This window comes from Acanthochromis polyacanthus, chromosome 5 (assembly GCF_021347895.1).
Source record: "Acanthochromis polyacanthus isolate Apoly-LR-REF ecotype Palm Island chromosome 5, KAUST_Apoly_ChrSc, whole genome shotgun sequence".
Classification (NCBI taxonomy): Eukaryota; Metazoa; Chordata; class Actinopteri; family Pomacentridae; genus Acanthochromis; species Acanthochromis polyacanthus.
Window position 1 is genome coordinate 33,550,974 of NC_067117.1, and position 12,169 is coordinate 33,563,142.

Sequence of the window (12,169 nt, forward strand, 5' to 3'; positions counted from 1 at the left end):
TCATTCCCCGGCATATTTCTCAATAACGGAAAGAGACAATAACGTGGTGTTTGGTCTCATTTGACAGTTTTCACGAGGAAGACAGGAAGTATGCAAGAATCAACCAAACTATCCGAGAATGAACGAATTTACCAGTTCTTCATTTTTATGTTATCGCAAATGAATGTTATGTAATTACAGTCATTATATTTGTGTTTTACATTTGATATATTCGATTATAATAAGGAACAAACACAAAATTTAACAAGACTGAACAGAAACTTTGAACCCAACCTCCTGCTAATGTGTAACCTGGAGTTTTGTCAGAGCTTACATGTAGCATCACATCATTGCTGAAAACTGCTGCAGTGTTTTTCTATTAGTACACGGCACATGCCACTGCCACGTATAGAGGGAAACAATGAAATGGGGATACTGACAGCAAAGTATTTTTCTTTACTAGACACAATAAGTATTAAAAAATAAGTAATGCATAAAAACTTTTTGAAATTTCTGTCATAATTAAATGAAGAAGGTCCGTTGTTGGATGGGATGTTCACACTCCTGCATGTGTGCATGAGGACAGAAGATGATATTTGCCGATCAGTGATTCAACTAAGAGATGTGTCACCATCATATTCAATGGAATAAGCCTGGATATTTCAAGATCCTAAGAGAGTCAGTGGTTCTTAACCTTTCTTTTAGTCACATTTTTTAATTAACTTGTAAATGCAAGCTGCATTATCGACTTAAGTCTCGGGTGTTTTTTTGAGGCAGATCAAAAATGTAAACTTCAACATACTTTGAGATGAAATGGTATATTTCACGGGTCACTTATAGAATCAGTATCTTCAAATATAACTGGATTTAATGGTTTTTTTGTACTAAGGTTCAACTTCATATTACAACCATTTTCCAACTTTTATATCTGATTAAATGCTATTTAGAGGCAAATGGAATGAACATTTTTAAGGAAAAAGAAAAGCATTACATTTTTGCTAATGTTTTGTATTCTACTCAACTCTGCTCATCATAGCAATATTTATCGCATAAAACCTGCCAGCAATCAGAAATATGAAAACAGTACCACAAAAAAGCACAACTACAGGATGCTCAGTGAACTCAAGTCAATGTTTATGCTGAGTCCACATATACTCCTAAACTGAGGGTTTGTCACTTGCTTTTGCTACACTCCTGACAACAGTAATGTTGTTTTTCTACACAACGAACCATCAAGACAATTAATCGCATAAAAAAACCCTCATAAGCCCACTGAAAGAGTTGAGAGATCTCTTAAAATGCTGATCAATGGTGACCCTCTCTTTCTTGGACCAGGACCTTTTGGGTTTCCCTATTAATAAATTAAGATTTTACACAACTGACAACACGTTTTTGTTGTGAGACCACAATCAGTTCTTCAAAATAAATGTCCCAATGTTCCATGTAAGTAATATTCTTGTACCGTAAATATACTTTTTGGGTTGAAATTCTCTCGCAACATTTTTATTATAGTTTTAGCATATAGTCATAATGATTATTTACTAGCCCCGGCCAAACATTTTTTAAAAATCCATAATTACCATTTCAATGACAGATATATCATCTCCAGTGTGAGAAAATGAATCCAAACACTCCCCGGCTGATCACTGTCAGCACTGTGTTGAATGTCAATCTCATCTGATGTTTGAGGAGAGCAATTGGCCAATTAATTGGTAAAATAATATAACAATGCGTAAATTTACGTATTAAATTATGCTATTAACTTTTTTATGACGCTTATAAGCTTTAGAAACTTTATTTATTTATTTCCGTTGTTATTACTATTGTTGTTTGTGGCTCCCTTGTGATCAGTTTGGTGTGTGAAACCTGTGAACGCATAACAGACATGTACCATATTCAATCAATTAAGGATGATATTCATCCTATACATACAATGTTGCAATAATAACTACAGTTTATACATACACTGCTCAAAAAAATTAAAGGAACACTTTTTAATCTAAGTACTGCATCAAATCAGTCAAACGTGTGGGATACTGATCTGGTCAAGTAAGTAAAAAAGGGGGTTTTTAGTCAGTTTAAGCCGCTTTGGTGTTCATGAAATTAACAACAGGTGCACTAGAGGGGTAACAATGAGACAACCCCCAAAACAGGAATGAGTTTACACATGAAGGCCACTGACATTTTATTCCCTTCTTGTGTTTTCTGACTGTTTTTCAATAGTTTCGCATTTGGCTAGGGTCACTGTCACTTCTGGTAGCATGAGGCGATACCTGGACCCTACAGAGGTTCCACAGACAGTCCAACTCCTCCAGGATGGCACATCAATGCGTGCCATTGCCAGAAGGTTTGCTGTGTCTCCCAGCACATTCTCAACAGCATGGAGGAGGTTCCAGGAGACAGGCAGTTATTCGAGGAGAGCTGGACAGGGCTGTCGAAGGTCCTCAACCCATCAGCAGGACAGGTATCTGCTCCTTTGTGCAAGGAGGACCAGGATGAGCACTGCAATAGCTCTACAAAATGGCCTCTCGCAGGCCGCTGGTGTGAATGTCTCTGACCAAACAATCAGAAAGAGATGTAATGAGAGTGGTCTGAGGGCCTGACATCCTCTAGTGGGTCCTGTGCTCACTGCCTGACACCGTGGAGCTCAACTGGCATTTGCCATAGAACACAGGAATTTGCAGGTCCACCACTGGTGCCCTGTGCTTTTCACAGATGAGAGCAGGTTCACCCTGAGCACATGTGACAGACATGAAAGGGTCTGGAGAAGCCGTGGAGAACGTTATGCTGCCTGTAACATTGTTCAGCATGACCGGTTTGGTGGTGGGTCAGTGATGGTGTGGGGAGGCATATCCATGGAGGGACACACAGACCTCTACAGGCTGGACAGTGGCATTCTGACTGCCTTTAGGTATCAGGATGAAATCCTTTGACCCATTGTCAGGCCCTACATTAGTGCAATGGTCCTGGATTCCTTCTGGTGCACGACAATGGCCAGTCTTATGTGGTAAGAGAACTCATGCAGTTCCTGGAGGATGAAGGAACTGATACCATTAGCTGGCCCCAATACTCACCTGACCTGAATCCAATAGAACACCTTTGGAACATTATGTTTTGTTCCATCCGACACCATCAGGTTGCTCCTCAGACTGTCCAGGAGCTCAGTGATGCCCTGGTCCAGATCTGGGAGGAGATACCCCAGGACACCATCCGTCGTCTCATTCGGAGCTTGTCCCGACATTGTCAGGCTGCATACAAGCACATGGAGGTCATGCAAACTACCGAGTACCGTTTTGAGTTGCTGCCAAGGAATTTCAGAAAATGGACCAGTCTGCCACATCAGTCAAGTTGTGAGTTTGTTGGAGGCATGCAATACAAGTACAAGAAAGAGTCACATATCCAGGTAAGTTCAGGATGGAAATGTCACTTCGGTGGGCGTGATGACTGCTATGAGTTAAGATTTCTTTACAATAAGTGAAATGTGGAGCTGAAAAATGCATAACTAGTGAATTGTCTCAAATGTTAGTCTTCAAATCAGTTTACATGAACTCAACTGTATTTTGTAAGTATTATTACAGTCATTGAAATACTATAATTTTTAAAAGTATTTTTTTTTAAAAATATTACAATCTATGCAGTTTAGAAGGGTGCCTATCACTGGACATTGTTTCCAATGAAACCCGTGCATGGGTGCCTGGTTTGCATACTGCATACTGACAGATGGACAGGACCCCTATCAAACAACTGCACACTACTCCTAGGTTCCATTTGGGCGATCTCAAAAATGTCAGAACGGGTAACTTTGCTCTTTCGTGCAATGAACGGCATCAAGGTATCATTGGCAGAATGCTGTGCAAATTTACAGAAGCACGCTCAACCACTGATGGACGCCTTCGAGCCGTCACAAGTATGTGCCAAGACAGACACGACTGACTTCTTCCCTTCATGCATTTAACGTGTCATGAAAATATTATACACTGCTCAAAAAAATTAAAGGAACACTTTGAAAACACATCATATTTCAATGCGGGGAAAAAACAAACTGGATATTTACATTGATATGGACTGGTTTGTGTGTTAGGAATGAAAATGATGAACCCCCCAGGAGGGCTAAATTCAAGACATTCCAAAATCAAAGTGAAAAACTGATGTGGCAGACTGGTCCATTTTCTGAAATTCCTTGGCAGCAACTCAAAACGGTACTCGGTAGTTTGCATGACCTCCATATGCTTATATGCAGCCTGACAATGTCGGGACAAGCTCCGAATGAGACGACGGATGGTGTCCTGGGGTATCTCCTCCCAGATCTGGACCAGGGCATCACTGAGCTCCTGGACAGTCTGAGGAGCAACCTGATGGTGTCGGATGGAACAAAACATAATGTTCCAAAGGTGTTCTATTGGATTCAGGTCAGGTGAGTATTGGGGCCAGCTAATGGTATCAGTTCCTTCATCCTCCAGGAACTGCATGAGTTCTCTTACCACATAAGACTGGCCATTGTCGTGCACCAGAAGGAATCCAGGACCATTGCACTAATGTAGGGCCTGACAATGGGTCAAAGGATTTCATCCTGATACCTAAAGGCAGTCAGAATGCCATTGTCCAGCCTGTAGAGGTCTGTGTGTCCCTCCATGGATATGCCTCCCCACACCATCACTGACCCACCACCAAACCGGTCATGCTGAACAATGTTACAGGCAGCATAACGTTCTTCACGGCTTCTCCAGACCCTTTCATGCCTGTCACATGTGCTCAGGGTGAACCTGCTCTCATCTGTGAAAAGCACAGGGCACCAGTGGTGGACCTGCAAATTCCTGTGTTCTATGGCAAATGCCAGTTGAGCTCCACGGTGTCAGGCAGTGAGCACAGGACCCACTAGAGGATGTCAGGCCCTCAGACCACTCTCATTACATCTCTTTCTGATTGTTTGGTCAGAGACATTCACACCAGCGGCCTGCGAGAGGCCATTTTGTAGAGCTATTGCAGTGCTCATCCTGGTCCTCCTTGCACAAAGGAGCAGATACCTGTCCTGCTGATGGGTTGAGGACCTTCGACAGCCCTGTCCAGCTCTCCTCGAGTAACTGCCTGTCTCCTGGAACCTCCTCCATGCTGTTGAGAATGTGCTGGGAGACACAGCAAACCTTCTGGCAATGGCACGCATTGATGTTTCATCCTGGAGGAGTTGGACTGTCTGTGGAACCTCTGTAGGGTCCAGGTATCGCCTCATGCTACCAGAAGTGACAGTGACCCTAGCCAAATGCGAAACTATTGAAAAACAGTCAGAAAACACAAGAAGGGAATAAAATGTCAGTGGCCTTCATGTGTAAACTCATTCCTGTTTTGGGGGTTGTCTCATTGTTACCCCTCTAGTGCACCTGTTGTTAATTTCATGAACACCAAAGCGGCTTAAACTGACTAAAAACCCCCTTTTTTACTTACTTGACCAGATCAGTATCCCACACGTTTGACTGATTTGATGCAGTACTTAGATTAAAAAGTGTTCCTTTAATTTTTTTGAGCAGTGTATGTATAAACTGTAGTTATTATTGCAACATTGTATGTATAGGATGAATATCATCCTTAATTGATTGAATATGGTACATGTCTGTTATGCGTTCACAGGTTTCACACACCAAACTGATCACAAGGGAGCCACAAACAACAATAGTAATAACAACGGAAATAAATAAATAAAGTTTCTAAAGCTTATAAGCGTCATAAAAAAGTTAATAGCATAATTTAATACGTAAATTTACGCATTGTTATATTATTTTACCAATTAATTGGCCAATTGCTCTCCTCAAACATCAGATGAGATTGACATTCAACACAGTGCTGACAGTGATCAGCCGGGGAGTGTTTGGATTCATTTTCTCACACTGGAGATGATATATCTGTCATTGAAATGGTAATTATGGATTTTTAAAAAATGTTTGGCCGGGGCTAGTAAATAATCATTATGACTATATGCTAAAACTATAATAAAAATGTTGCGAGAGAATTTCAACCCAAAAAGTATATTTACGGTACAAGAATATTACTTACATGGAACATTGGGACATTTATTTTGAAGAACTGATTGTGGTCTCACAACAAAAACGTGTTGTCAGTTGTGTAAAATCTTAATTTATTAATAGGGAAACCCAAAAGGTCCTGGTCCAAGAAAGAGAGGGTCACCATTGATCAGCATTTTAAGAGATCTCTCAACTCTTTCAGTGGGCTTATGAGGGTTTTTTTATGCGATTAATTGTCTTGATGGTTCGTTGTGTAGAAAAACAACATTACTGTTGTCAGGAGTGTAGCAAAAGCAAGTGACAAACCCTCAGTTTAGGAGTATATGTGGACTCAGCATAAACATTGACTTGAGTTCACTGAGCATCCTGTAGTTGTGCTTTTTTGTGGTACTGTTTTCATATTTCTGATTGCTGGCAGGTTTTATGCGATAAATATTGCTATGATGAGCAGAGTTGAGTAGAATACAAAACATTAGCAAAAATGTAATGCTTTTCTTTTTCCTTAAAAATGTTCATTCCATTTGCCTCTAAATAGCATTTAATCAGATATAAAAGTTGGAAAATGGTTGTAATATGAAGTTGAACCTTAGTACAAAAAAACCATTAAATCCAGTTATATTTGAAGATACTGATTCTATAAGTGACCCGTGAAATATACCATTTCATCTCAAAGTATGTTGAAGTTTACATTTTTGATCTGCCTCAAAAAAACACCCGAGACTTAAGTCGATAATGCAGCTTGCATTTACAAGTTAATTAAAAAATGTGACTAAAAGAAAGGTTAAGAACCACTGACTCTCTTAGGATCTTGAAATATCCAGGCTTATTCCATTGAATATGATGGTGACACATCTCTTAGTTGAATCACTGATCGGCAAATATCCTCTTCTGTCCTCATGCACACATGCAGGAGTGTGAACATCCCATCCAACAACGGACCTTCTTCATTTAATTATGACAGAAATTTCAAAAAGTTTTTATGCATTACTTATTTTTTAATACTTATTGTGTCTAGTAAAGAAAAATACTTTGCTGTCAGTATCCCCATTTCATTGCTTCCCTCTATACGTGGCAGTGGCATGTGCCGTGTACTAATAGAAAAACACTGCAGCAGTTTCCAGCAATGATGTGATGCTACATGTAAGCTCTGACAAAACTCCAGGTTACACATTAGCAGGAGGTTGGGTTCAAAGTTTCTGTTCAGTCTTGTTAAATTTTGTGTTTGTTCCTTATTATAATCGAATATATCAAATGTAAAACACAAATATAATGACTGTAATTACATAACATTCATTTGCGATAACATAAAAATGAAGAACTGGTAAATTCGTTCATTCTCGGATAGTTTGGTTGATTCTTGCATACTTCCTGTCTTCCTCGTGAAAACTGTCAAATGAGACCAAACACCACGTTATTGTCTCTTTCCGTTATTGAGAAATATGCCGGGGAATGAAACGTGAGTTTGTAGTCAGTGAAGTTGGTTAAATTGGTTTTAAGAGAAGCAGAGTACTAGAAGTTGCTGAAAAGACAACAACTAAAAAAAAAAAATCAAACAAGAGGCCTACTTCAGGGCCTGTAAAGCACCTCAGAGTTTCAGCCACAGTAAAACAGTCCAGTGCCTAATAGTGATCTAAATTATTATGTCCTAAATGAATGCACAGCTTGAATTATGGCTTTGTGGATGTAGGCTGCACCACCAGCCTCCTTTATTCTGGTCTCCTCATTTCAGTTTACGAATGAGCAGCTAGTTCTGTTTAGTTCCAGCAGTCAGCCTGACTGCAGCCTCTCTCAGCAGGAGTCTCCGACAAACAATCAGCATTATGGCAAGAACTACAACTGTTGTTTAAACTATATGTTGATTTCTACATCATTGAAACTTTCCGGATAAAAGACTGTCGGTTCTTATTTTCTGATTGATCTATTTTAAACAGTTAAATTGTTAATGTTTTATTTATCCAAATGATATATTTCAAAAAGTTAAATTTTTAATGTTTTATTTTCTGATCGAGTATTTCAAACAGTTAAATTGCTAAAGTTTTATTTTCTGATTGGTATATTTCAAACAGTTAAATTTTTAATGTTTTATTTTCTGGTTGGTATATTTCAAACAGTTAAATTGCTGAGTTTTTTTTTGTTAGTTCTTTCTTCGTTAGAGAAAAGCTAATACAGAACATTTGATTTCAATACAGAACAGTGGTTTCTCTGTCAAAAAGAATGCTAAAAACTTTTGTCATAGGGTGGATGGACAAGAATGCTGAAATTTTTGTTTTACAGGGACTCTGGATTCTCCCTGTGGTCCTAAAGCCTGTTTCTATTGTTTTTGTCATTGTATAGATTATGGTGGACAGAAAAAGCTTTTTGGAATGGTACAAATTCATTTATGTAAAATTTTATTGTGACTCCTCATGATTTTGTAAATAGTTGTGCAAAAACGCCTAAAAAATTCCTGCATTTTAGTGCAAATAGTGGTATATAACTGTGTTAACTGCTAAATTTGTACATTATTTTATGACAAACAATTTATATTTACATTATAAGTTCTGAAAAAGATTCATTACACATGTTTATGGTGTCCACAGGAAAAAAAAAAATCAAACTTTTTTCTATTCAGACTTTGTATTTTTTCTGCTATTTTAGGTCAAGTGTGTCCATTCATTATATCAAAATGTATAAATAATTATAGAATCACACAGGTGAGGTTGTGCTGAAAGAAAAGATACCAAGCAAAGCAAGATCAACAGCTTTTAAGGTGAAATATAGAGGTAAAATCTGAATTTGTCAAAAACGGACCTAAACCCCCCAGGGCCCTAAGGGTTAAACAGTCAAATGGTGAATGTTTTTTTATTTATGATATATTCCAAGCAGTTAAATTGTTAATGTTTTATTTATCCAAATGATATATTTCAAACAGTTAAATTTTTAATGTTTTATTTTCTGATCGAGTATTTCAAACAGTTAAATTGCTAAAGTTTTATTTTCTGATTGGTATATTTCAAACAGTTAAATTGCCGAGGTTTTTTTGTTAGTTCTTGTTGAGTGTCTTGTGTTTAAATTAACTAACTTAGAGAGTGTAAAAAGATTCTTGCTTGCTTGTTTAACAAACCCTCTCGATTAAGGAGGGGCTTCCTGTCAGTGTAGCTGGGGGGAGGTATCTTGCGCTCACACGGTCACGACAGCTCTCAGTGACAGGTCGCAGGGGTAGCGCGCAGAAAGGCGAGATAGGAGAAAGCATCTGCACCGAATAGATAAGCCGCTGAGGGTTAGGGAGACACTTTAGACCTGACTTTGGCGTCCGAGGGAAAGGGTCTTCCAGGAAAAACACATTCTAAAATAACACGTGGTAAGGCGGGACTTCCTGTAAAAGAGCACGTGGTAAGGCGGGACTTCCGGTTTAAAAAGGGGCGGGGCCACCTGTCAAAGTTGTGACGTGGCAGCTTCTGATTGGAAGCTGTCAATTTTGACAAAAGTGGTTTATATTCCTCTCTCTCTTTCTCTGGATCCACTCCTGCACCTCCTCATTCCACCACCAAGTCTCCTTATCTCCTTTCCTACCAGATGACACACCAAGTACTCTCCGACCTGTCTCCCTGATCACATTTGCTGTAGTTGTCCAGTCATCTGGAAGCACCTCCTGACCATCCAAAGCCTGTCTCAACTCTTTCCTGAAAGTCATACAACACTCTTCCTTTTTCAGCTTCCACCATTTGGTCCTCTGCTCTGCCTTTGCCCTCTTCATCTTCTTCACCACCAGGTTCATCCTACACACCACCATCCTATGCTGTCTGGCTACACTCTCACCTACCACTACTTTGCAGTCACTGATCTCCTTCAGATTACACCGTCTACACAAGATGTAGTCTACCTGTGTGCTCCTATCTCCACTCTCATAGGTCACCCTATGTTCCTGCCTCTTCTGGAAGAAAGTGTTCACTATAGCCATTTCCATCCTTTTTCCAAAGTCAACCACCATCTGTCCTTCTGCGTTCCTCTCCTGGATACCAAACCTGCCCATGACCTCCTCATCATCTCTGTTTCCTGCACCAACATGTCCATTGAAGTCTGCACCAATGACAACTCTCTGACTTCTTGGGATGCTCTGCATCACTTCATCAAGGTCCAACCAGAATTTCTGCTTCTCCTCCCGCTCACAGCCTACCTGTGGAGCATACCCACTAACAACATTGAACATCACACCACTTTGCCTCTCGTTTTTCTTGTTTCATACACCGTCCCTTTATACTGCGCACAGAAAAGACAAATTATATAAAGAATAAATATTCAGGTGATAAAAATTAAACTATCTTCATGGTGATGTGGAGGATGAATCTCACATTCAGTGTTATATTCTAACAGTTTTATTCTTTCAGCTGCTCACTGCTGTTAAACCGTTTTATAAAATATCTTCCAAACCAATAGATTCACAGGCTGTCAGCTTTAAAATCAGTGTTTCTGCTGAATCCCAGAGTGCATCTGTGGGCTTTATCGTGACTTGTGGGTATATTTTCATCAAAGTTTAAGTCGAGTTTGAATGTAAGAAAGAAGTACTTACTGTATGTGCTTAATTTATTATTATTATTTTGAAATATTTTTACATTTTGTGTTGTCCAGTGGGTGTGAATTTTCAGAACAAATTTTCGTTTTAGTGTAAGCTGTCATGTGGTTGGTGGAACATCTGTGTGGGAGGCTTCAACCTCCAAACACGAAACTGAAACCTGCCGGAGGGAAACAGCACAACTGTGACTAGAAATAAAAACTGTACACAATAACAACCTCAGAACGCCAGAAGTCATTGCAAAAAGAAGACAGGAACATTTCTCTTAAATTCAGATTGAAATTTACAGATATTAAAGAGTCTCCCTGTATTACTGTGTACTTTAAATTTTTAACTATTTACATTTTTTGTTAGTTGCCATACTTATCTCCTCTCTGCTCTGTGTAAACACAGCATGCAGTTCAGCTGAAAAGGTCCTGAATTTTAGTGACCTGGGGCCTCATTTATAAAACATTGCGTAGGATCCATACTAAAGTTTGCGTACGCCCAAAATCCGAAATGGGCGTATGCCCTTCGCCCCTGATTTATAAAACTGCGCGTAAGCACAGCTGCACGCAATTTCCCCTTTATAATCACACACCAGCTGGAAGATTGCGAAGGTAGATCCACCTCACAATACGCCCACAACACACCCACATTTTACCATGAATGGTCAATGCAAAGTAACTCATGAATGTACCTGTTTATAAATAAGCTGCTGATCCACGGCATTTCACGCAGCGCCGGCCTGCAGTCTTTTCCCCACACTGAGCGTGGTTGTGGTGTGACGCATGTGTGCCTGCGTGCCTGTACAGGGCTGATTAATGGTTGGACGCTCATCCCATTTGGCTGCATATGGATAAATAAACAAAATTCTTTACTTTTTTTTGCCTTTTTACTGTGATAGTTGCAGTGAAGACTGACAGAAAATGGGGAGAAGAGTAGGGGGAAGACATGCATAAAAGGGCTGCAGGCAGGAATTGAACCCGGGCCACAGCGTCAGAGACCAGTCTCTGCAAATGGGTCACCTGTGTAACCCGATGAGCTATACGGACGCCAGGTGCTTGATAAACAAAATTATTTAATGAAGACCATTGCACTGGCCCAGATGTGGACCGGCCCTTCGGTCAAACGACTGAATGAAATAACGTTCAATCCGCCCCTGTTAATATATGAACATAGTTCTGCAAATACAGTTGTAGGCCGAATGACGCACTATATGAACATCTACAACAATGAGGGTTTATGATTATCCAGCTCTACAAGTCTAATATGTGATAACAATAAAGGTTTGAGATCAGTCTGACTTCAATTCACCACTTCACCCTCCGGCACTGCTGTTCCCTCTGTCTCCAAAATGTGCTTAAGCAAGCATCAAAGTTGGTGCACCGGTGCGCACATTCTCACACCAAGTTTGTTTTAGAAATCACAACGTACACAGCGTACGCCACTTTCTACGCAAAGGTTGTGATTTACGCCCTGTTTTGTGCGTACGCAAGCATCAAGAATCAAGGTTGGCGCACCGTGTGCACATTCTCACAGCAAGTTTGTTTTTATAAATCACAACCTTTGCGTAGAAAGTGGCGTACGCCACTTTCTAGCCCTGTTTTGTGCGTACGCAAGCTTTATAAATGAGGACCCTGAT